At 34.7% G+C, this 23,594-nt stretch overlaps 1 protein-coding gene across 4 annotated transcripts in view; it reads left to right on the top strand.

Annotated features, from left to right (window-relative positions):
* The first annotated feature begins 10,210 nt into the window (after positions 1-10,210).
* LOC126859125 (cell adhesion molecule Dscam2) overlaps positions 10,211-23,594 on the top strand; it is a 96,005-nt gene continuing 82,621 nt past the window's right edge. For all 4 annotated transcript variants that reach the window (XM_050610101.1, XM_050610103.1, XM_050610104.1 and 1 more), the window contains exon 1: positions 10,211-10,284. The gene's annotated coding sequence lies outside the window, so the exon portion shown is untranslated. The remainder of the gene's footprint in view (positions 10,285-23,594) is intronic.

A 23,594-nucleotide genomic window follows, 5' to 3' on the forward strand; every position in this document is an offset into this window, starting at 1 on the left:
CAAAGTTTACAAAAATTTAACAGCAAAGTACGACGAGGGATTATTATATGGATGCGTTCTGTCCTGAAAAAAAAATCATTCCTTCGTATACGCGTTCTTTTTGTTAATTTAGGTGCTTCTAAGAAATAATGCATCTCTTTTTGTCTGCGCGATAATGGATTTTTCATGTGTAATAAAAGAAACTACGGTAAAAAGATACACAAAGGCATTGAAATACGCGTCACGAAGGAACGATTCTGTGCAAGAATGCATTAGGATTTATTTGGTTTTGGCTGTGAGCTACGACCACATGCGAAGGAGGAGATCTGTGTGGTTCTAATGAAAGAGAACGCACCCTTCTAGAGAGAAAGGGTGATAAATAGTGAGAAGGCAATATTATAAAGAAAAAAAGGAAAAAGAAATATTATTAAAAAATGGCAAGGTCGGACGGACCGTTCCGATCCTACCGGGATACAAGGGTAGACTTTCACATATAGAGTATGCCTAATATATAAATATAGTATATATATATATATAAATGAAAAGTAATATATATATAAATATATTATTATAACGAAATAGATGAACTTATATATATATATATTATTTGTTGGGAGAACATATTACATATATATATATATATATATATATATATATATATATATATTACACATATTTAATATATTTAGGATATTTATTTGTTGATTTGGTGATAAATATATATATATATATAAATATAATAATAATATATGATTTTTATAAAGGTTCGCGCGCGCGGCATGGAGAGGCCGGCCTATAAAAGCGTTTCGAAAAAGAAATCGAAAAAAAAGAATCACAGCGATGAATGAATATGAGTGCATACAAATTTTAATGACGATATGTATAATACGAAACGTTTAAAGTGTTCTCGCACGATCGTATCTTACGTCGATCTGATCGTTATTAAAGCAGTTTTCGATAAGTACGATCGTGCAAAATCTAACTTCTAAGGCACGGTGATTTTTATCGAGTCTCTCATCTGGCCTGAAATAGCCTGTTATTAACGATTGCGATTTATTAAGTTACGAAATTGGTCGATTGATTAAGCCCGGTTCAGATTATCTGTTTTTGTTTCGTCAACAACGAAATTAAAAAGGAATGTACTTTTAAAATCAATAATAAGTAACAGTGACGGGATTAATTAACGCGAAAGTAAGTATCATTATTTCAATAAGATTTCCTAACGAATGATATTAACATTTAATTGAAAAGAGGGTATTAAACTTATAGTTATTACGTAAAACGTAGTACGTATGTAATTTGTTACTGCTCGTTTATATAATGATAATTAATCGAACAGTTTAAATTGAAAGAGTAATTCTTTTATTTTGCTGGCCTAACGTTACTTATAATATAACGAATTTAATTGATGATATTTTCTATAATCATTAAGTTTATTAGTGAAATTGCATTTTATTTACACAGCATAATTTTTTCGTTTTTTTTTTTATTTTTTGTTTAACCACACGAGCTGAAAAAAGGAAAAGAAATTTATTTAATTTAATATAATGTATTTTAATTTAATATATTATGAGAGAGTAATTTATATATCGTTCATAATCAGTGAGAGAAGCAGAAAAGTAAGCGAGAAACACTGAATCGGCCTTAATTACGCATATTTATTACAATCTCTTGCAGAAATCCGTTCGACGTGACGACGCATGTGTACAAATAAATACATACGTATTCATGCATGCACATCGCGTAACGTGCGATACACCTACATTCATACACTCAGTCACGCAGCAAGCTCTCGTGTTTACGAATTTGCGCATCGATGGAACAATAAATGATATTCGTTTACATTTACGCGCGAAATCAATGCGAAACAAGACAAGCTTTAGACAATAGATTTTGATCCGCTTATTGATTGAAATAAAATATTTTTATTATTAAAATTATTTAATAATTAAAATTTTTTAATTTAATTTTTAAATTATTATTAATTATAATATTAACGCGATTATTTAAAATTATGATTATTGCTAAAAAGATTTTTTTTTTTTTAATTACAAAAAATTGCGGAAACACTTACTTGATATCATTATCGATTATCGAAATATCAATGCATCGAATTCCATTATTACATAGATTGAAAATAGTACTTGATGACAGGAAAAATCGCGATCAAAAATAAATGCCAAAGCTAGTGCGATATAATCTTGATAACGTTTAAATTCAAGTTTCGCACATTATCGCTTCAACAATGCTGTGTACTCCTTAGTAATGTACGTTTTTGTTTTCTTGATTAAAGCTTTTATTTTTTACATAATATTTTTTTTTCATAAACGCAATATCTTTTACGCCGATTTCGCGAGCAATAGAATCGCAACTTCGTATCTTTACATACGCGCATGCAAAAGACAATGCGACAACATAGAGATATTTACATACTTAGCGTTTCGACTCTTCGATCGTTCACATAGGCACCCCAGTAGATAAACGAGCTTGTAAATAGTCACCGAATGTTAACGTATGATATTAATGTGCGATAATTACGAGAATGAAAGAAGATGCGAAGAGGAATTCCTCTCCCGAGCGGAACCCCTCGTCTTACCAAGCGCCTACGATTACTGATACGATTATCGTATCGCTCTGAACAGAGAATTGACCGCGTGTGTAAGTTGTAAAGATAGAAATGATGCGAGCTGTTCATTTTGATAGTCATGTAAAATTTTCGGAACGGAATAAATTTAGGTGAATCGAATTCATGCAAGGTGTAGGGGACCTTGGCCAAAAAAAATATATCTTTAACAAAAAAAAAAAAAGACAGTGCCAATACATAGAGGCGTGTGCAAAATTTTCAGAGTCCAATTCTCTTTTCGGATCATGAGAGGGTAGCATGTGCATATTTATCTACGTGCTAAGCATACCGTAAGTAAGAAACTAGTTTCCAACGAAGAATATTAAAAAAAGGGAATCGTTATAACACTTACACGTATAGATAACTTGCGGAATAGATTTAGAAATGAAAAAAAGGGTATCGCACGATGGAGTTGAATGAGTAAGAGAGAGGGAGAGAAAGAGAATGAGAGAGCGTGAGCGAAAGTTGCGAAAATGTATGAGAGAGAGAGAGAGAGAGAGAGAGAGAGAAAAGGATTGAATGGACAAGTATAACATACTCCATGCCTTATAATAATAGATAATACAAGTATGCGTAAGCATAAATAGATTTATCTATTTAATTAGCGAATTAATCGTAAGAGACTATAGAGACACACGGTATTGTTTTAGCGCACCTGGCGATGGGAACTCTTAGATTGTTAAAATGAAATCGAAAAATCTTTATTCTTCTTCGTAACCACCATACGAAGATGAAATAGAGAGAGAGAGAGAGAAAGAGAGAAGTAGAGCTTTGTGAGCTTAACAATTTTTTAGATGGCGTTTTATGAATTCTCCCAGCGCTATGTGCGCGTCTTTGTAGATAACATACGAACGCTAATCGAAATATCTGGGCGAACAAAAGTGCATGATAATCGAAAACAATGATTCTCTATTCAAATCTCATGTATTCTGCCAATGCTAATTAATAATTTTATTTTACGTGTACTAACTAGAGACATTTTTGTGAGTCATAATAGAATATTAAATGGACATAATTGGATAACATAAAGAAAAAAAAAAATAAAAGAATAAAAAATCGGAAAAATGTCGAAAATATTACTAATATCCGGAGACTTGTTTCTTTGATCATGCGCTTTCGTTTCTTTTAATTGTAGCGAGTAGTGAGCATCCCTAAAAATGTAGTAGGGAAAGTGATGCCGCTAAGCCGAACGATGCTGCGTGATTTGGTGTTTCTAATCGCTTTACTACGGGCTGACGAAGTAATCTCGGCAAGAGGAAATCAAGGATTGAGATATAGGCTTTGTATGCTTTGGATCATCTCGTTTTATTTTGTGTGTTAGATTGTTCGTCAGTCATTTACACTTGGAGATCGCGTATTGTGTTTTTAAAATTGCGTTAAATATTTTTAACATGAGGTGATATTAGTATTTTCAATTAGATCTCTCTCAAGATCTCCATAATGCGCGACGAATCGGTTTTCTGTCGAGTCAAATTTACGTTACAAATCGTTGCAGCGCAAATGTCTCCGGATTATGCGATTGAATGAGCAATTTAGCAATAAAAATGTTGGCATTATAATATTTCTTCTATGTTTGCATGCAACATCAACTACGAGCAATTTGTCCAAAGATAATCGCAATTATTACGGTTACCGTGTAACAGAATACATCGAGCGCTTTCTCCCGAGTAGTTAACGCGTAGTCCCTAGAAGCTGTGAAAACGATAGCGAGAAAATATATCGAGCGTTAATATTTATTTAGATACGCAATTTACGATAGACGGTAAGTCATCCTGAATATGGATGTTTGTTTTTGTGTCGGACCTTACTCGTTAAATATTAATCCTAAATAATATACTTTACTTACAGAAAGTGTAAGAGAGGCTGGCAGATCTTGCATATATGGTTGAAAAAATGAGTTTATATTGTTGATGTAAATGAATAATATTTACGTTATTTGCGTTTGGATATTACAAATTTTATTTGCCTATTTATACATATTATTTATGTATTTATATATATGTTTATATATGAATACACAAAAGAGGGGATGAAAAAAAATGTTAATTGGTGAAATATTTTTGGATAAAAATTTGGTTTTGTAAATGAAAAGGATCGGTCGCAGAATCTTCTTACACTGTTTAGGGTTGAAACCCTCGTAGATTATTTCATATTTGTAGCTGCGGCGAACAAATTTTTGGAAATTTTTTTGGAAAAACTGCGATAGCCAACCATTATTAAAGAATTTTGTTCAAAGAATTAGATGTATCTTGAGAGATTTTGTATGTGATTTGAACAGTTTCTAAAAAGATTTCCAAAGAAACTATTCGCCAGGAAAAGTAGCGTCACGTGGTGTGGTAATACTTTTTATTTTAATTAGCGATAAATATTTTGTTTATCAATTTAGTTCACATTTTATAATAGAAATTCTAATTGCGAAAATTATAAACGAATTATTTTATTCTCTTTTTCCTCTTTTATTCTTAAATCGCTTTAATTTAATATTTTAAGAAATCCCCAGGAAAAACGTTAGGAACGTCTTTATTTTCAATTTTATTTTGCACAGAAATTAATAAGAGGCACTATATTCATTTGACAAATTATAAGATACACGTTATATTTTGAACGCTTTTTCAGGGATTGCTTTAGTCTTTAGTTAGATAAGTGGTGAAAGGTAAATGTGATTTATGTGCACTATAACCCTTAGAGTAACGATAGACTCTGCGATGCAACAATATTCCGCTGAGCGGCTAGTGAAACATATTTACGCAATAATAGATTAATAAGTAAGAAACGGGCATGAGAGAATATATTTACGCATAAATGTCTCGAAAGTGTTATTCCAACAGCGATTGAAAACCGTGAACCACGTGACGCAAAGCTTTCCTTGAGATCGCTGGCAATATCGTCGAGGGAATTTCTCAAAGATCGAGATACCTAATCGATCTTCGTATAATTATCCCGCGATTGTGATACGCTATAATAATCGTCAGACTTCTTAATCCGTTAGCGCGGCTTATTGTTCTGATTTGTTGTGTCATTTCGAACTTCTGTGTTATTTTTAATAAATCCGTGAATTATTTTGTTTCTACGCCTATCTTTATTTCCGTTCGATCCCAGGATTTTCAGTTCCTGTATCTTTTTTTCTTTTTTAGCTTCCGTATAATTTATGTTATCAAAAAATGGGTAAATTAAACGTGGAGCTGCCTCTCGTATTAAATTGGATGTGTGTAAGAAAGAAAAGATCTACACAATATAAGATCAATAATTAATTCTTAGAATTTTCTAAAAACGTTCTTATATATATATATATATATATATAAATATATACTTTTATTACAAATTTTTTTTATATATAATTTAGGTACTTATATAAGTTATGTATGTATCTATTATGTATATATTAGTTTATATCTAATGTCTCAAAATTGTTTGTTTTTTTTTAAATTTGTATATCTGTAAAATAATATTTATCTGCATCTCTAACATCTTAAGGTTCTGATTAAGTTCAAATAGATTACGACGACACGCAGCTTGGTTCGTTCTCAGAAAGGCACCACCTTCAGTCAAGTCAATGCACGAAACAGCAGCAATAAGCGATACTGTTAATTAATTAAATATATATTATTGTTTAACGAAAAAGCGCCAAGAAAGTGATCCAAGATGTTAAATATCGGGCGCCAGCGATTCGGCAAATTTTAAAATATAGAAACTTTGATGCCGATTTCGTTGCTTGCTTTGTATGTAAAGAAAAAAGAATATTTAAAGCAATATTAGAAGGTGGAATATAACGACAGCGAAAGAAATGTCATAGACATTAATATTGTATGATCACAGAAAATCATGTCTCTTATACTACAATATATAATGCAGATTTAAAAAAAATGTAGATAATATAAAGATAATGGTAAGATATTGTTCTTCAAGGAATTTGCAACCGAGAAAATCTTGTTCTTAACGAAAATTCGCGATTCAGATATTTGACATGGTATTTCTCAATTTTTCACGTTCACGCATCTCTAAGTTACTATAAAGAAATTTAATTAAATTTAATTAAATTAGCTCGATTTAAATTAAAAGATTTATTAATTTGAATTTATAAAGAATGAAAATTCTAATAAATCTAATTAATTAAAATTAAGTTACATTATGTAAATTAAGTACATAGAATGTTAAATTTAATTGGACATCGAACTCTTCTATTGCTTATACTCAAGATTTTATAAAGAAGCATTTAATATTTTTTCTTCGTTAACGTAGCAGCGAAATTTTTGCTAAGTACAATCGAAAGTAAATTATGCGAGGAGTAGAAACCCCGCTAGACAAGCGTATAGGGGGGTGATTATCTTCGATAATTATTCTCATACAGAAATAAACGGATCATCAAAGTGTTCCAGCAAGATTCGCCCGGCGCTCTGACGGCTTTAATAATAATAATACCGTAATTGTGATAAAAAAAAAATTAGTTAATTAGTAGGTAAAAACGTTACGTACGATATAATGATCGCGGATTACAACGACGATCCCACCACAGTAGATAAAAGACAGATTATCTCGCGAGTAAAAAAAATAACTGCATACAGGGATGATAAAGATATTACATAAGCGATAAAAATTATTATTGCGTATAATCGACATTAAGCGATTAGTTTGTAACGGAACCCGTAGAGATCAGCGATAGATAGAGAAGTATATAACATATTAAACGAAAATATATCGGACTACCACACACACACACACTGCGGCGACATAAACGAGTAAACGATGTACTTATACATTAGTCAATGTTCAATGTTGAGATATTTATCTGAAATAAAATACATATACGTTGTTTACACCATACCGTCTGCGTGAAAATATCAATTTTTAATGCTTTAGGCAAGGATCCTTTAGTTTCTAACAATTCCCTCCCCGAATCTATTGATTTAATAATATTTAATGATTTCGGTAGATTGTACTAATTAATATCACAAACATATGTGGATGTGTGCTTTAACATACTATTTTATTAATTAAATTCATGAAATATTTGCACGTTCAAGCTGTCCTTGTTAATTAAAAATGCAAAAATATTGTGCTTTATATTAAATTTAATATCTTGATTTTTTTTTGTGGAAAATGTATGTGTGTGTGTGTATATGTGTCTTTTCAAAATATTTAAGGAAAACTGCTACGAGTATATTAAAAAAATGGACCATCAATTAAAAAAGAAGAATCAACGGAGCATGGATACTAATCGAATTGACATACTTCATGGATAGCGACTAATAATGAATCTACAAGACTTCATAAATAAAAATGGGATTATCTCTGATTATGTATATCACATCACGTATTATTATATCTCGTATATAATTTAAGCATATAAATGTTTTTCACGTGCTGTAAATCATGTCTGCCGATAAATCTCTGATATGGAAATATAGTTTATGCATTATCATAAACAATTATTCATTTTACTCTGGCATATATATCAAATATATCAAAACATTAACAGTAACGTGTAGCCGTGTATATAAGATGTTTTCGCATATATAAAAAGTTTAAACAAACGGCAAGTCACGGGTTTATCACGAATCTCGAGAAGCTTTCCATGCTTTTCGCAAAAACTTACTTTCTTTATGCTTCGAACTTATCCCACTCGACGTGATTTACGGACTAATACCATGTTGTTGCCACTCCCGATTTATATACTTTCACATGCCACTCGGATTACAAAGCAAAAGAACAAATATAAACACTGCGTGAAACATATGTCGAAGCTTTTAGAGTATGTTTATTTATCGAAAAGCGAGGAAGCTTTTCAATGTTTGATGAATAGTTCGATCGAGTTGATAAGTGTTACTCTGAAATTTTAATTGATTAAATATTGCAAATTTTTATCTCTCACATGAGATGTTTTTCAAACAAATAAACGAAAATGATGAAATAAATGATAAAAATATAAAAAATTAATACTCCATTTGAATGTCTTTTTTTTAATAAATAAATAATGTAAAAAAAAATATGTGAGTACATGATACAATTTTCGAATATTTTGTTCGTTTTTATTAATTTAAATAAAAAAATATCGAGATAAAAATTTTAACAATAATATGTACAATCGAAAAGATACAAAAAAAAACTATTATGTTGCGCGTTTCACAAAAAAACAGTTGGATATATTTTATAATATTGATAAAAAAATACTAGAGTTATGTAAATATTCGCACATATATTTACACGGTTGTGAGAAAAAGAAAAGATGTACATCATTGTAAAGAGCTGACATTCCTAAAACGAGGAACTTTCGTCTGATTTTATTTAACTTCTCGCGTTATCTAAATACATCACGGAAAACCATTATATATGTCGGTAGGATATTCATATGAACGTACGTGTTATGCATTTGGAATGCGCGCGAAGACGAGGTTCGAAAAAAGTTTCGAGAGAAAAGTCGGAGATACAAGAACTTTCGACGAAGCTGAAAACTTTTCTAAATCACGGGGGACTTCCGAGATCTTCAAAGTCCGAGTAGCCCGTTGATTTCCAGGGATTTGATCTCTCTTGAAAGCCGCGCTCCGAACGTTCCCTATATCACAAACTAAACCTTACACCGCGCGGATCTCTCACAATTTATATGGCAGCCGACAATGAAATATATTGCTGAACGAAGGTGGAAAACTTTTCGAGAGTTTCGAAGACTTTTTGTCGGCCCGTCGGCACAGAGATTCGCCGGCCAAACGGTTACTTTTATTAGGACGAATACTCGTAAGAACGGAGGTGGCTTTAGCGCCAGTGAGGGACCATGAGAGAGAAAAGTGTTTAGTACGATCCACAGTTTAGGATCTAGAGTGAAATTTCTCTCTCTTGGCTTCTTAAATGGCTCTTGGCGAGAGCATTCAATGCGGTCTTGCCAGCTCCTAGTTTCATCTCTTGATCCGATTCTTTTATTTCTATCCACGAACTATTAATTTTCTCCTCTTATAATGATTGTTTTACGATTAATGTAATTTAATAAAAATTAGTTAATTTTGTGAAATATACATCCACAACTTTTTATATTTTTCAAATACGATTCAAATACATTGTATAAAAAAAGTTAATATAGACATGTATAATTACATAATTATCTAATATATGTCCTGCCGATTAAATAAAGTTTTAATAAGTTTATCATATCCGTCGCAAAAAAAAAGGTCAAGATTACCGTTCTTGATATTTCCACAAAAAAATCATCGATTTTGACGAGTGGAAAGCTCGCGTATCATGGTTATTCGATCGACTTTACACGCTGTAAAAATTTCTGTCCACACATTTGTAGATGAATTGGAAAAAAAAAAAAAAATAGCTGAACAAATACAGCTTGGAGTTAACAGTATCGCAAATACCAAGTAACCAAGTACCCTATCTACGCGCGTCCTCCTCTCCCCCTCTTCGCACTCAGGTATTATGATGAAGGGGGTTGGTGATGGTCCGTATAGGGTGAGACGGTGACGGTTTCGAGTGACGGACCGGAGGGCGCCGAATGGAGGAGGGTTAAAGGGTGTTCGCGTCGGTGGTAGGTAGGTAGATAGGTAGCGGTGGGGTTGCTCTCTCTCCCTCCGGTCGGGGGATGCTGAATCCACCGGCGGTGGAAACTTCAGTACGCGACCAGCCACCGACGTGTGTTTACGGTCCGAGGCTCCGGCGGAAGCGGCGAGAGAGTTGTTTGCTCTTCGGGGGTGAGAATATCTCTTTGTAACTTCTGTTTCCACGCGTCGCCATCGCGCACCGTCGTCACCAACGATCACCACCGTCCGCTATCAACGTTACCTTTAATCAGGAATGGTCAGTTGCGCGTGTTTCCGCGGAGAAATCGGCAATTTTATACGGATTCTAATCGCTCAAATGTATCACCGATCGCGAGTTTTTATCCGGAAACACCGGATTGGAAATCACTGGTATCATAGAAATTGATTTTCTTTTGAAAGTTGCTTTTATTGAAATAAATTAAATTTATAATTAATTACGAAGATTATAAGATGCACGTAGCAATGTGAATAATCGGTTAAAGAATGTTTGGGTGATTTAAGATTTAAGTGAGAATATTTTTTTCGCCGCGCGTTAATTTTTTAAAGGCATCGAGTAAGTTTCGAATGATATTAATGTGAAAAGTGTTGATAATAAAAAAAAAAGTAATGAAAGAATAATTTTAAAGTAACGTAATTGTCAATACAAAAACAATGTTGAGCTTTATTATATTTAAATAAACATTTCAATTTAATTTTAAAATACATTTTAATTACGAACTTTGATGCGATAGCATCTATATTCGATTAAATGTGTATAAATTTTGCACAATGCAATTGTATTAACCAAAATAAACGTACAGGAAAATTCATTTACTAACACAATTTACTTTTTAGATACATGTCAAATGTCTCATTTGGCACGTCTTGCTTGACACTTTCTCTATAAATGTTCTTATACTTTGTTCCAATCTCGCTTCTCCGTGATTTAGCTATAAATAACGCCTAAAGAAGGAAATGCGAACCAAAACATTTCGCGTTGCTTGAGCTAAAACAGTCAAAGTTTTGTTCGTTGTCTTAATTGGATGCATTTTCTCCCGTACCGGAACAACGTATGGAAATCTCGCCAACTTGTCGGCAAGTTGCCGAAGTTTCGTGTTGTTTCAGTGTCAAGGACCGTAGTATGCGCGTTGACCTTAAAGTTGTCGGGATAACCGGAAACGACGCCGAGCGAGCGACAGGGGGACGATGTTTTTGATCGATTTCCGTAAGAGCCACGAAAGTTTAATCACGTTTCTCGGGACGCACCGGCTCTGACAAACTTGTAAAATAAACGTCCGTCTAACAACCTGTCACGGTAAAAAAGAACTGACGGAGACTTTTAAGAGAGGTATCTTTATTGAAAAGTGATTATCATTTTTCTCTTTTAATATTATGGCCATTTGTGTATATGTGTGTGTGTGTGTATGTGTATATATATGTAGGAATAAATGTTAACCAAATCACAAAGATCACTACAATTAAAGATTAAAGACAAATCGAAAATGATAATAGCATGTTTCGTGAATATATATTCCTAATTATTTTTTAAACAATTATTATATGTTTAAGTTTATAGTTATAAATGCATGAGCGTATTTTTAGAAAATTAAAATAATTGCATTACTATTATTGCTTCTACAAATTTCTGATCCATTATCGAAATTAAGAGCTGATCTCCTGTCTTGTCCTAGAAGAGAAGCTCCTAATTAACGCTAGTTTCGATCGAACGTGGGAAATAACTTCAAGCTATTAACTGTGTTTGCTGTCGCGATTGCAATAATTGAGATAAACGATCGGCATGACTTATTTATTCGTGCTTGGTTCAACAGAAACGGTTATTAAACAAACTTTATATAAAATTGTTTAAAATGGAGAACGCTCGATTATTTTTATAATGACTTTATAAAATGAAAACGAGGTAACAGTTTTATTATTAAAGTAGAGATTTATCTGACAGATGTTTATCTGTCGGTCTCGAAAAACAGTAATATATTTAGTTCAAATAAATTTTTAAATCATGTTTGAAATCTATTATTTAGACAGCGATATAGAGAATTTATAATTAATACCATAATAAAAAAAGAATTCATAAATAAGTATTTGCTAATGTCACTTCACTTGTATCAATTGATGAATCTTATCAGATCATAAAGTTCGTTTTTATATCAAATATTAGAAAAAGTATGCGATAAAATAAAAAAAAAGTAGAAATATTCTCATTTATCTTAATTTTTTTGCGGTAACATTTGAGACAAATCAAAGAGATCGATGATACGTCCAATCTTGTACGTTCTTGAAGACGCTAGAAGATTGGGCATTCTCGACATCCGTTCGACTAGATTCCGACTAGCCAGGAAACGATGGAATAGTCGCGATCCGACATAGCGTCGGTGTTCTCAATGTCAAGGCGCGTTCGGCGATAGAAGTCATCGGCTAAAAGGCCGTTGCATCCGAGAATATCTGAGGCACCTCGCGTAAGAACGCCAGGAATGCGGTGCCGGTGTCGGTTTGTGGTAGAACACGTAACCGACGTTGGTGCACCAAGGGCGGCAGTAGTGGTGGTGATGGTGGTGGTGGTGATGGTGGTGGTGGTGGTGATGGTGATAGTAGTAGTGATGATGGCGATGCTGCCAAAGTAAAAGTGGTAGTAGCGTAGTAGAGCGCGAACGTAGTAGTAGTAGTAGTAATAATAGTAACGATAGAGCGTTAATACGTAGCGGAGGTGTGTCGTTGTAGTAGGGTTACAACGACGCTTATATACGCCCGCGAGTTCATGAATGAACGACCACTCCGGTGCCGCACGGACGACGCTAATGGGCTTCCTTTCTCCGCGCGGCGAGCGCCTATCGTATTTTTGTCGATGCGATGTAATTCCCGCGGTGTCGACGGTGTCGTCGATTATCGCACCCGGGGGGTTAATTGCCCCTCGTCTCATTTACAATCCGAGAAACGGAGCGTTTCTATGAAAATTTTAGCATTCCTCGCGCGATCGATATCGAAGGAAATCGACAGACTGGCAAATACGTGGGACCGAGGAAGACTCGGAGAGAACCACTTCCGGAATAATAAAATGTGGGGATGTAAAAATCGTTTGTTTTTTTTTACGTGGATTCCATATTAATTTATCACTCTACTCGAAATTTAATATCTTGATGAATAAGCGAGAATAAAAGCCTGCTAATAAATGAATAAATTTCATTATTCTTTCGTATGGAATTTTCATCAGAAAGAAGTCGATTGACACAGGAGAAACGATTAAGCGTACGATTTCGGAAATTTATAAAAGTTGCGTCATGTCAATTCCAGTTTTTCACTTCTACGTGACGGTAACATGATACCACGTCTCTTCTGTATAAGAATCAAACTACGAGAACACACAATTGTATATACGGTACTTTCTTGCGGAACTTCCTGGCGACGGAACTTTCATTATGATCAGTGGGTGTTGACCTTTTTCTAAAGTCTGGACATAGAGAAGGACGATTATGCGCGTTTCTTGCCGACGCGAAGCCGCAAGATTACCAACTTGGTCATTATTATCTGCCGTTGTTGTCTACTTCCGCCTACTGTATCTACTTTTCCGAGTATTTCCGAGTCGTTATTAATTTCAAAAAACTGGAACACTGCCAGCGTTGAAATCTTCTCTACTTTTAAGAATTTACTTTCCTTCTACATACGCGACACGTTTCTTAATTGCGCGGCTGTAACTTCGACTACTCTTGTCAAAAAGTAAAACGGAAAAGAGTGGAATAAAAGTTTTTTTCACGTAACAGTCATTTGTCATAAACGCAACACATTGTTCACGTCATATTAGGATAAATGTTTCAAAATACATGTAACCTGACTAGTTAATGAGTCAAATAAATTGCGTTTTACATACATTTCGCATTCATTTCATTACGTGTTTTATTAATGTACAATGTAATTATTTTTCCGATCTGTAAATACATTAAAATGTATGATATTTTCCGTTCCAGCAAAACCCATAACTTTATTAAAATTACTGCAAAAGTTTTCTTAAAAGTTGTGACAATATAACAGATGAAATGCATTGATCTGTGAAATTACAAAGATGTATTAAAGGATTAAATATCAATCACAATCTTTATAGAAATACAGTAATCCATTTTTTAATTTACTTAACTTTCAATTGATACAGCTAGAACTCTCTAATAATTACTATAGATTTATAAAGGAGAGATTTATGTAAATAAGATTTCTTTTATATACAATGTTTATTAGTAACAAAGGATATCTTTGTCGCTTTCGAAACTTTAATTTGCTGCGAAATTAGCGGACTTTATTGGTATTTAATGATGAATTAATGTTCTTCGTCCGCAAGTCAGTCTATATTTATAAACAAATCAAACAATCAAAACAAATCAAACATATATCTACGAGCCAAACGTTCCCAAATTTTTTGACAACACAAGAATTATTATTCTGAAAAATTCCCTTTCTTTATTTTTTAAATGAATCTTATATAACAGCATCGAGAATCTTTTTATATAATTACTACTTGTTTATATTCATTATTTGTATGTTATATGTTAAAACTAATAATAGTAGGTTTATTTCATTCCATTTTTACAGTAAAAAAAACTTCATACATGTCCCTTTCCTCAAGAACACATATATGCCAATATACTACTACATTATATCACATCAAGTCATATATTATATTTTATTCCATTTCATATTCCATATTATATTCCGACATTACAACATACTATATTTTATTATATTACACTATATTATATAATACATTTGGTTTGCATTTTTGCTCTTGCATACTACATAAATTATCACGTCATAACTATCTAAGTCGTATGACGTAATACCTCATTTTATACAATCTGAAAATATCGAATGGTAATAGCATAATTACTCCTCGTAATTATATGTTCGTAATATTTTTTATTTAGCGGCGTATATATACTTATAGAAATATAAAATTTAACTTGTAAAATTTATAGATTTACCTAAAGAATACAAATGTGCGCTTCGAATAGAATCGATGCCACGAATAATTCTAAACACTAAATCTACGCTGATGATGTATCTATGCTGTTGAATAATGAAGAACGTTTTAATTAAATTATTTCTCTGCGGATAAGGTAATTTTGCTTTTATCGTTCAGTGTCTCGTGACATCGCATCCGGCTTTTAACGATCGCATAATACTGCAATTTTATCAATATGTCTCGTCGCCAAGGAAACGGTATAATTCCGCGGAAGGCATTTATAACTCGGACGGAATAATTAATTTCTCGGCATATGAATTAATGTAAGAGTCCCTCCCCCTTCCCCCCGCCTCCGATCGTATATCACGAGCCACCAAAGTCACTTTGAACAGTCTTCGGACAGGAAAAAGTTTTCAAGTTTCATTACGTGAAACTTTATAGACATTATATTGTATAATCTCCTTTTTATTGCTAAATTTACAAATTGCTTGACAATAAATGCAAAGTATGTTCAGTTATGATGAAGTGTATTGTTTTTGCGCTATATAAATTATTTTTTTTTTTTAGGATTTCAAATGTTAAATATTTTTATTTCTATTGCTTTTATATTTTTTTTTTATCTTTTATAGTGATTTTAAATAATGTATAAGTTTAACATATATAGGAGAGAAATTTTTTTACATGTATGGGTATGAATTAATAGAAGCAGGACATACAAAGGGTTAGCTTCCTGAAAAAAAACGCTATGCTTATGTATATTTATAACACTATATGGATTAGTTTAAGTCATAATATCCCTAGAGACTTTTACTTTTAATGCAATCTCGTATATGCATATTAAGGACACGGTATATCGAGGAATTATGTAAATTCCTCTTAATAATCAAGATTAAATCTAAAAACGAATACATTGCCATATAATTCTTCCAATCTATCTCAATATCCTTATGTGTGCAAATAAGTAACTGTATCAAGGCTATCGGAAAAAACCGAGGCTTAATTGAAGCATATTTAATGAAAATTGAAGAGTGTCTCGTCTCGTATATGAACCGATCTCTCGTTTGCTAAAGCAAAGAGCGACTTTAAACTCGTCAAAGAATCTCCCATCGAGAGGCATCGAGCGATACATTATATCGACAAGCGTATCCGTAACTCCACAAAGGCAATCTATAAAATACAGTACTTTTGTACCACTCTATATATATATATATATATATATATATATATATATATATATATATGTATATATATTGTATTTATTTTGTATATTCATTTACGGACATCAAATGACACTACTCGGGAACAAAGAAAGAAGAGTAGGAAACAAAAGTGTTCGAAGCCGAGAGACAAAGTCCTCGTACTCGCCTTTTCGAAAACGTATTCATCTGTATCGAACTGCACTTCTTGCCTCTTCCCCCTCCCCCCTCTCATCCTTTTTCCCCGTCATCAACCCTCTTTCCTCGCCGTCAATAGATCTCACTGAGGGAAGTCCTGAATTCCCTCGCGAGGCCCTCCCGCTGTCGAACTATTCTCGCGAGAGAATTCCGGCCGATCGAACGTACTCCAACTACGATATTCGCGACGCCAACACAAAACGAAGTCTTCTCGTCTCGCACTTCGGAGAGATCGAAGCGGCGCCATTGGCGACGAAAAACAAAAAATTTGCCATCAGCGATGCCGTCATCTGCTTCGACGATTTCGTTGGAAGCTCCATAAGAACCACACTCCAGCTTTGAAGCGAACTCGTTTCAACAGGCTTATTAGAATTTTTCGTTTGAAATATCCACTTAATTGACGCCAGCGCCGGGGGAATGGAACAAAGAGCTAGAGAATGGAGGGGTTAGCGGCACGACTGCGAGCGAAGGGATGGGGGTGCGAAGGGATTGCGTAGGCGCGAAAGAGGAGGAGAGACGCGTGGAAAGAGAGAGAGAGAGAGAGAGAGAGAGAGAGAGGCGATGTGCGGGGGAGGGAGAGAAATAGGGGAGAGGGAGGCGCTCCATTATCGTAATTAATACCATTACAATTAACGCGCCGGAGACGGCGGTGCGCGCTCGCGGGAATCAGCCTGGATTCCTTTTACGCCGCTTTTATCGCGGCCGAGCTTTTCCGGTTATATAACGATCGGCGGAAACTTACTCTTCGGGAGATTCTTCGGATTTTCCCTCGATTATGCCTCGTCGCGCGTTTCGTTTCGTTTCGTCTCGTTTGGTTTCGCGGACGTGGATTTTGTCGTCACGTAGCGTGCCGCGGGATTGTCGATGTTCGCTGTTATTTGCGATAGACAATGCGGACCCGCGTTGTTTCCGCTACGTTTTGTGCGGTCTGTTTGCGATTTTCACGCGTTGTCCCGCGTGTTCCCTCAGCCCCTGACCAATACAATCTTCCCCACCGCGGATTGATTCTACACGACGTAAATAAAAAATAGAGAAATATCAATTCGAAGCCTTGTTGGGTTTGATTAAAACCTGTCGTATACATCGAATGATACAGTGTTCAAAATATAATTAATGTGTGTGGTTCGAGGATTTAGATAAAATAATATACTATCTTTTTTCTGTTCTCCAATTTTTTCTGTGTTTCAGGAAAGAACGCTTCATAATTTTTCATGTAATTACTTGTTAAATATGATTAATGTATGGAAAATTGCGCTATATAATATTTTTTAATTCCTTTGTTACAGCATTTTGCCAATAAACAATGCAACGCCAGTGCAAAGTCGTTGAATTTTTTATAAATAAATCAAAAATCCCGGAAACATTACGAACTACTATATAAAACCATTCTGTAATAAATATTCTATTATACGAGAGACATAAAGAGAGATAGAAAGAGGATCGGATAAACGAAATGTTTTTAACACTCATTTTTTTCTATCAACTTTTTCCCCTCGTTCGAGAAAGATAAAATTTTCCGTCACGGTTCAAGGACTAATAGCTCAGATGATAGAGATTCGTATTCATTGGCTCTCCGCGTGTCGGTCGTAACTGCGATGTGAAAAAAAATTCCGTACGCGTTTCCCATTTTTTTTTCCTTTTTTTTTTTTTTACGAAACGGAATGTCGTGCATTGCAGGAAGGCGTTGAAAGCAGAGAAAAGCTTTACGAGAAAGTTGGCTGTCGCGGTACTTTGACATCGTATAGAGTAGAGACACCATCTAGAAAAGCCGGTCACATATCCTTCGGAAAACCTAATTCCCATCGTCATCCATTCCGCATCCTTTCCTCTTCACGTCGTCGTCGTCTCACGAGACCAAAGCGAGGCACGTGCTCGGCGAGATGAAAAACGTGTAAATATTTCAACAGCGACACATTCAATGTTTCTACGGTTGGAAATAATTTGCGAATGAAAGATCGTCAAAATTCTACCAATTCATCAAGCACCTTTTCATTATCCGCGTATAAACATCGCTTCCAGGTAATCCTTTATATCTACTAGAGATTGTGACTAATTATATTTTGAATAAATTTTCCTATAAATTTAAAAACGATTAAAATAAAACTGCAACAGACGAATAGATTGAAGATTATAGATGTTTTATAAAGCTGATCATTATCCGACTTGTATTAAACTCGCCGCGCACTGATCTGTATTACTTCGACTGACCATTCATTGACTTGTACTACTTTGGCTGACCATCTGCTAGCTTGTTCTACTTCGGCTGGCCATTTACTGATTTGTACTACTTTGACTGGTGACGCACTTTGATTTAAACTACTTCAGCTGCTTGTCCGTTTATTTCTGATATATTATTGCGCTTGTATAGCGAATGTTATCATGTAATATGATTATGACTGCAATAATATCGAAAGTATCGAAAATTAATTTTCAATTTTCATGTTATTATTAATATTTGATGAATTAAAAAAAAAAAAACCATTTAACGTTAAATCTGTCAGCAAACTTTGTTTGCGTTACGTAATATATTCTGCATTCTGTGGCTCCGTAGTAGCGTTTGTCGTGCCATTGGTGTGTCATTAACGCGTTTGATCAAAGCGTAACCGTTCGACGCCATTATTGCTTGCCTTTGGGGCGCGAAGTGTTTAACGTTGTTGTAGAATTATTAGTAACTTTGACGAGAGGAGATCGTGACGTAGTCGCCTCGATAATGTTACAATTAAGTAATTCAATAACCAAGTTAATTCAAATAATTAAAATGAAAACGGGAATTGATGTAGCGAACAATAATGGAAACACTTGTTGCTTCGCCAAATTCTTCCTATTAGCCGTGCGCGTTGCCTGTTTTCAAAATTCTTTCAATAATAATAGTAACGGATCATACATCACATTCATTATAATATATATCATCTTCGAATCTCATAATCGTTGCCTCAACCTTATCATCTCAGCTTTGAAATTTAGAAAAATCTCAATTTTTATGTGCGTGGTTGCGTGTAAATTATCTTCGAAAATTTCTGGCACGAAAGCAATTCCCCTTTCGTTCTTACAGGACCGAATTAAAGAAGACCGATAATCCACTTTGTCGTACGTACGCGATCGACTTAATACTTCCGGACCATTTAACGGGGTAATCGCCGATATAGCTTTCCTTGTCGTTCGAGTGCATTCGCGTAGAAGGAATTGGAGTCTCAAATTATCTTTAAATGTGCATTTCCAGCTGTTTTATCGACAAATAAATGTCGTGAATTACCTTTCCTTATTTCAGAAAATAATAGCAGAATAAGATAAAAGTAAGTATATATATATATATATATATATATATATATATATATATATATATATATAATTCGTTATGTTAGTTGCGTTAAAATTCAAGCGATTTTATATAGAAATTTTTAAAAATAATTTCAAATATTCTTTTTACACGGTTGAAATTTATTTCGCAACCTCATCTAATAATCGAGCGCCTATTGTATGTAACAACAGTATCGAGTTACATTAAAAATGCTGCGAGTATTCGGGATAATGTAAATAAATGTGGCTATATAATGCTGCGACGCATTTTATAGATCTGATCAAGTGGTATTGATTGAAAATAAATACCTTTACATATGTAATCACATCTCTCCGAGATACATGCGGCGCGCGGTCATGTATCATAGGAGTGTCATTTCCAGGGCTCGTATGTGTGGATAGCAGCCGGTATTACGTAATTCAAACCTCACAAACAGGTCACGTGAGTTACAGTTCCGTGAGTATCGGGTCGGCGTAACCAAACAGCCCCTGCTAATTACAAGGTAAATGCGTGCATAATTAAACTCGCGATATAAGCATCGAGCATGTTCGTTAATGTATTTATGGGCGTTAAGATAGCTTCGACGTGGATATCTACATTTCGCAAACATTTATGTGCGATCGTATACCCACCTAATGTTCGGGTCGGCCCGTCGTAAACACACTTTGCATTCGAGATATGACTCCCATATATTTTAATAGAAAATTGACTATTTTTTATTAGCATGGAGTAAAAAACTCATGTTCAAGGATTTCAGCTGAGGAAACATATATAAAAACTTAACGAAATCTTGAAAAATCATTTGATACCGACAAAATATTTCAATTATGCTAGTATTTTAATTAATGTTTTAATTAATTTCGACATATATTAGAAACTGTCATTTAGCTGTCATTCTTCAACATTGACGTGTACTCTTTTTTAATAAAGCGTTAATTTAAAACAGGATAAAGTACTAAGATTTTGGAAATGGAAACGGATGTCAATTGCCGGGTCTTTCTCTCTCCCTTCGTCTTTTGCATTTAGTATCATCGTTATCAGCATGTCCGCAGCTAGCCGCAATGCGCGTGACGCGTCCGCGCATTGAAAGCAATCGACTATAATCAGGCGGTTTGTAACGAGATGAAACGTGCACGAGAGCGAAACGTACATAATCACCCGGATAGGAGCGAGGTAAGCGTACCGTTAACTCGCTGCCCATCCGTCGATTTAGATCGGAGCTTATCGGTTGCGACAAGCGATGAACGCACACATAATCGAGATCATCGAGGACCGCTGCGGTTCTTTGGAGGAAGGATGTCAAGTCGAGGCAATAAATTCTCCCGTGATGACAAAATTGACAAAATTGATTTTATAAAGCGCCGATCGGTAACGTTTAGAACGTACGAGAAGACATAAACGATTATGATAGGATATTATGTGGACGGTTGTTGTGCAAGAAGGGTGATATTATACTAAGCGAGCGACACGTTCGAACGCGTGCCTGATGGATTCGATTAATTTTACGACGCGACGACATTAATCTGACGACAATGTGATAAATACGTGATGGGATTTATCCCGCGTACTTTAATTTACTTATTCTGATCTGCGTATATATTCTTTCTACCGCTACATTTCATAAAGATAAATAGCAGTATAAGTCGGTAGTAAAGGACTCTTGGGTTCTGTAATAATTATTCCAAATAGTTTAAATCATTCTCCTTGCATTACACTAAAGATGTCCTTCTGAATTCATCAACCATCCAGAATATCACGTTTAACTATTCTCGATGAATCTGTGCTCCCTTGCGACTGCGCCTTAAGATCGTCTATTTGAACGAAAATCGATCTCAAGTTTGACCAACCGCGCGAAACAATTCTACTGCCACCGGAAATGGAATCGTGCTTGTGTCGAGAGAATGCAAATAGGAGCCAGCAGGGACATTTCATCCCTTGCCATCCCGACGTTTCATGTTTTCTTCCACGCTTCCCCAGCGAACAACCCTCCAGCCTCTTTCTCGCCATAAAATAAGTCAATGATACATAATCCTCCCGGTCTCGCAATGCATATATCGTAATACAATTTTACGATTTGCGGTTCGTAAATTTTTAAAAGAGAGTGAGACAAGAGGACGAGAAGTGTGACGACGGTGTGTCAAAGGAGCAAAGATTAAATGAAAACAGCTTCCCGCAATTTTTATCGATAGTAACTGAGATTCGAACAATGGAAACAATAGCGCTTGGAATCCCTAATTTCTTTCATCGTTGAAAAATTTTTTTTTTTTTTTCCCTATTATTCTGCGATATCAATCTCCCGCGCGTCGCGGACAGAAGAATTGCGGCACTCTTTCTTTCGAGGACGCGCGAAAATTGCGAAAACAGTTTTCGTGCATTCGAAAAAGGAGCGTAGCAACTCTTTACTGTCCGCAGCAGCGCATAACAAGTAATTGGGGCGGAAATTTATGAGTTAGAATGCGTTTCACGTGAATTAGCAGACCGACGCGCGACGTTGCAACGACTATTATATTGGCTACACAGTGCATTTTGCAATGGAGCCTTTTTCCTGATCCGTGCGAGCTAACCGAAGCTTACTTTACTTATTGCGTCCCTTCCTAGCCCGAGATAAACAACGGGGTCCCGGGAGCCGACTGAGGGATGGCGGATGGAAAGAGACGAAGGAGCGAAAATCGTAAGACGATTATCCTTGAGGAATATCGATAACCGTGCGACGGCGACTCTGATCCCAACGGTGCTTGGGTGAAAGAAACGAGTCTGATGGCGGTAAACCGTTGCTCGAGGGACCTGCTAACGTATCGTGGCGGCACCGAGCGATTTAGAGAGAGAAACGAGCGAGCGCCGGGTTAAAAATGTTTCCACAGTGGCGAAAAGCAGTTCGTTTTCAGGAGCTGTTGGCTCTGGTTAGAAGGCTCTCTTTGTGCACATGTGTGTGTTTTGTACATATGTACATATGTATATATGTGCGTGCGTGGGATACGATTATGAAATGCTAGTTCGAAGATGTATTGTTGAAATTGCTAACTTTATCACGTTCATCGTAGAAAGTTATTAAAGAGAATGATAATCTCCCGACATTTATATGCAACGCTGACTTTTCGTTCATTGATTAATATCGCGCAATTATTTTGTGTATACAAGATGATTTCTCGGATGACGATATAATAGCTTCGATAAAGTTAACAAATGTAGCGTAATATTTTAATGAAATATATATATATATATATATATATATATATATATATATATATATATATTATTATTATTATATATATTATATTAGTTTGTAAATATTAAAAATTAAAAACAGAATCAGTGGTAATGATCTATCAAAAAATTGACAGTTCCACGTGACATCAAATGTCAACATCTGTCAACTATTTCACATCACACGTGGAAATTTCTTGATAAATCTTTTCGATCAATTTTCTGTTCTCAATTTTTAATATTTACAAGCTAAGAAAATAACACACTGTTTTTAATTAAACAATTTCGATATATACATTTGTTACTGCGGAAACAAAAAGAAAAAGAAAAGCGATATTGAAAAATAAAATATATTCTAAAGTGCACAGATCCCGCGGGTTATAAAACGAATTTTATCTCGCGTCAGACGAAGAAAGCGATTAAATAAAAGCGTGAATTTCATATGAACGCGTAATTTGCGAAAACAAGTTAATTTCTGGAATCTCTATAATAGAAGTAATATATTGATGTTCCGTCTCGTTCGTTTCACTAACATGCCACGAAATGTACCACAATATCAGAACGAAATTCACCGCCATTAGAGTGATTATTAAAGATGGATTATCCGGTAATAGCGGAATAT

This window comes from Cataglyphis hispanica, chromosome 2 (genome assembly GCF_021464435.1).
Source record: "Cataglyphis hispanica isolate Lineage 1 chromosome 2, ULB_Chis1_1.0, whole genome shotgun sequence".
NCBI lineage: Eukaryota > Metazoa > Arthropoda > Insecta > Hymenoptera > Formicidae > Cataglyphis > Cataglyphis hispanica.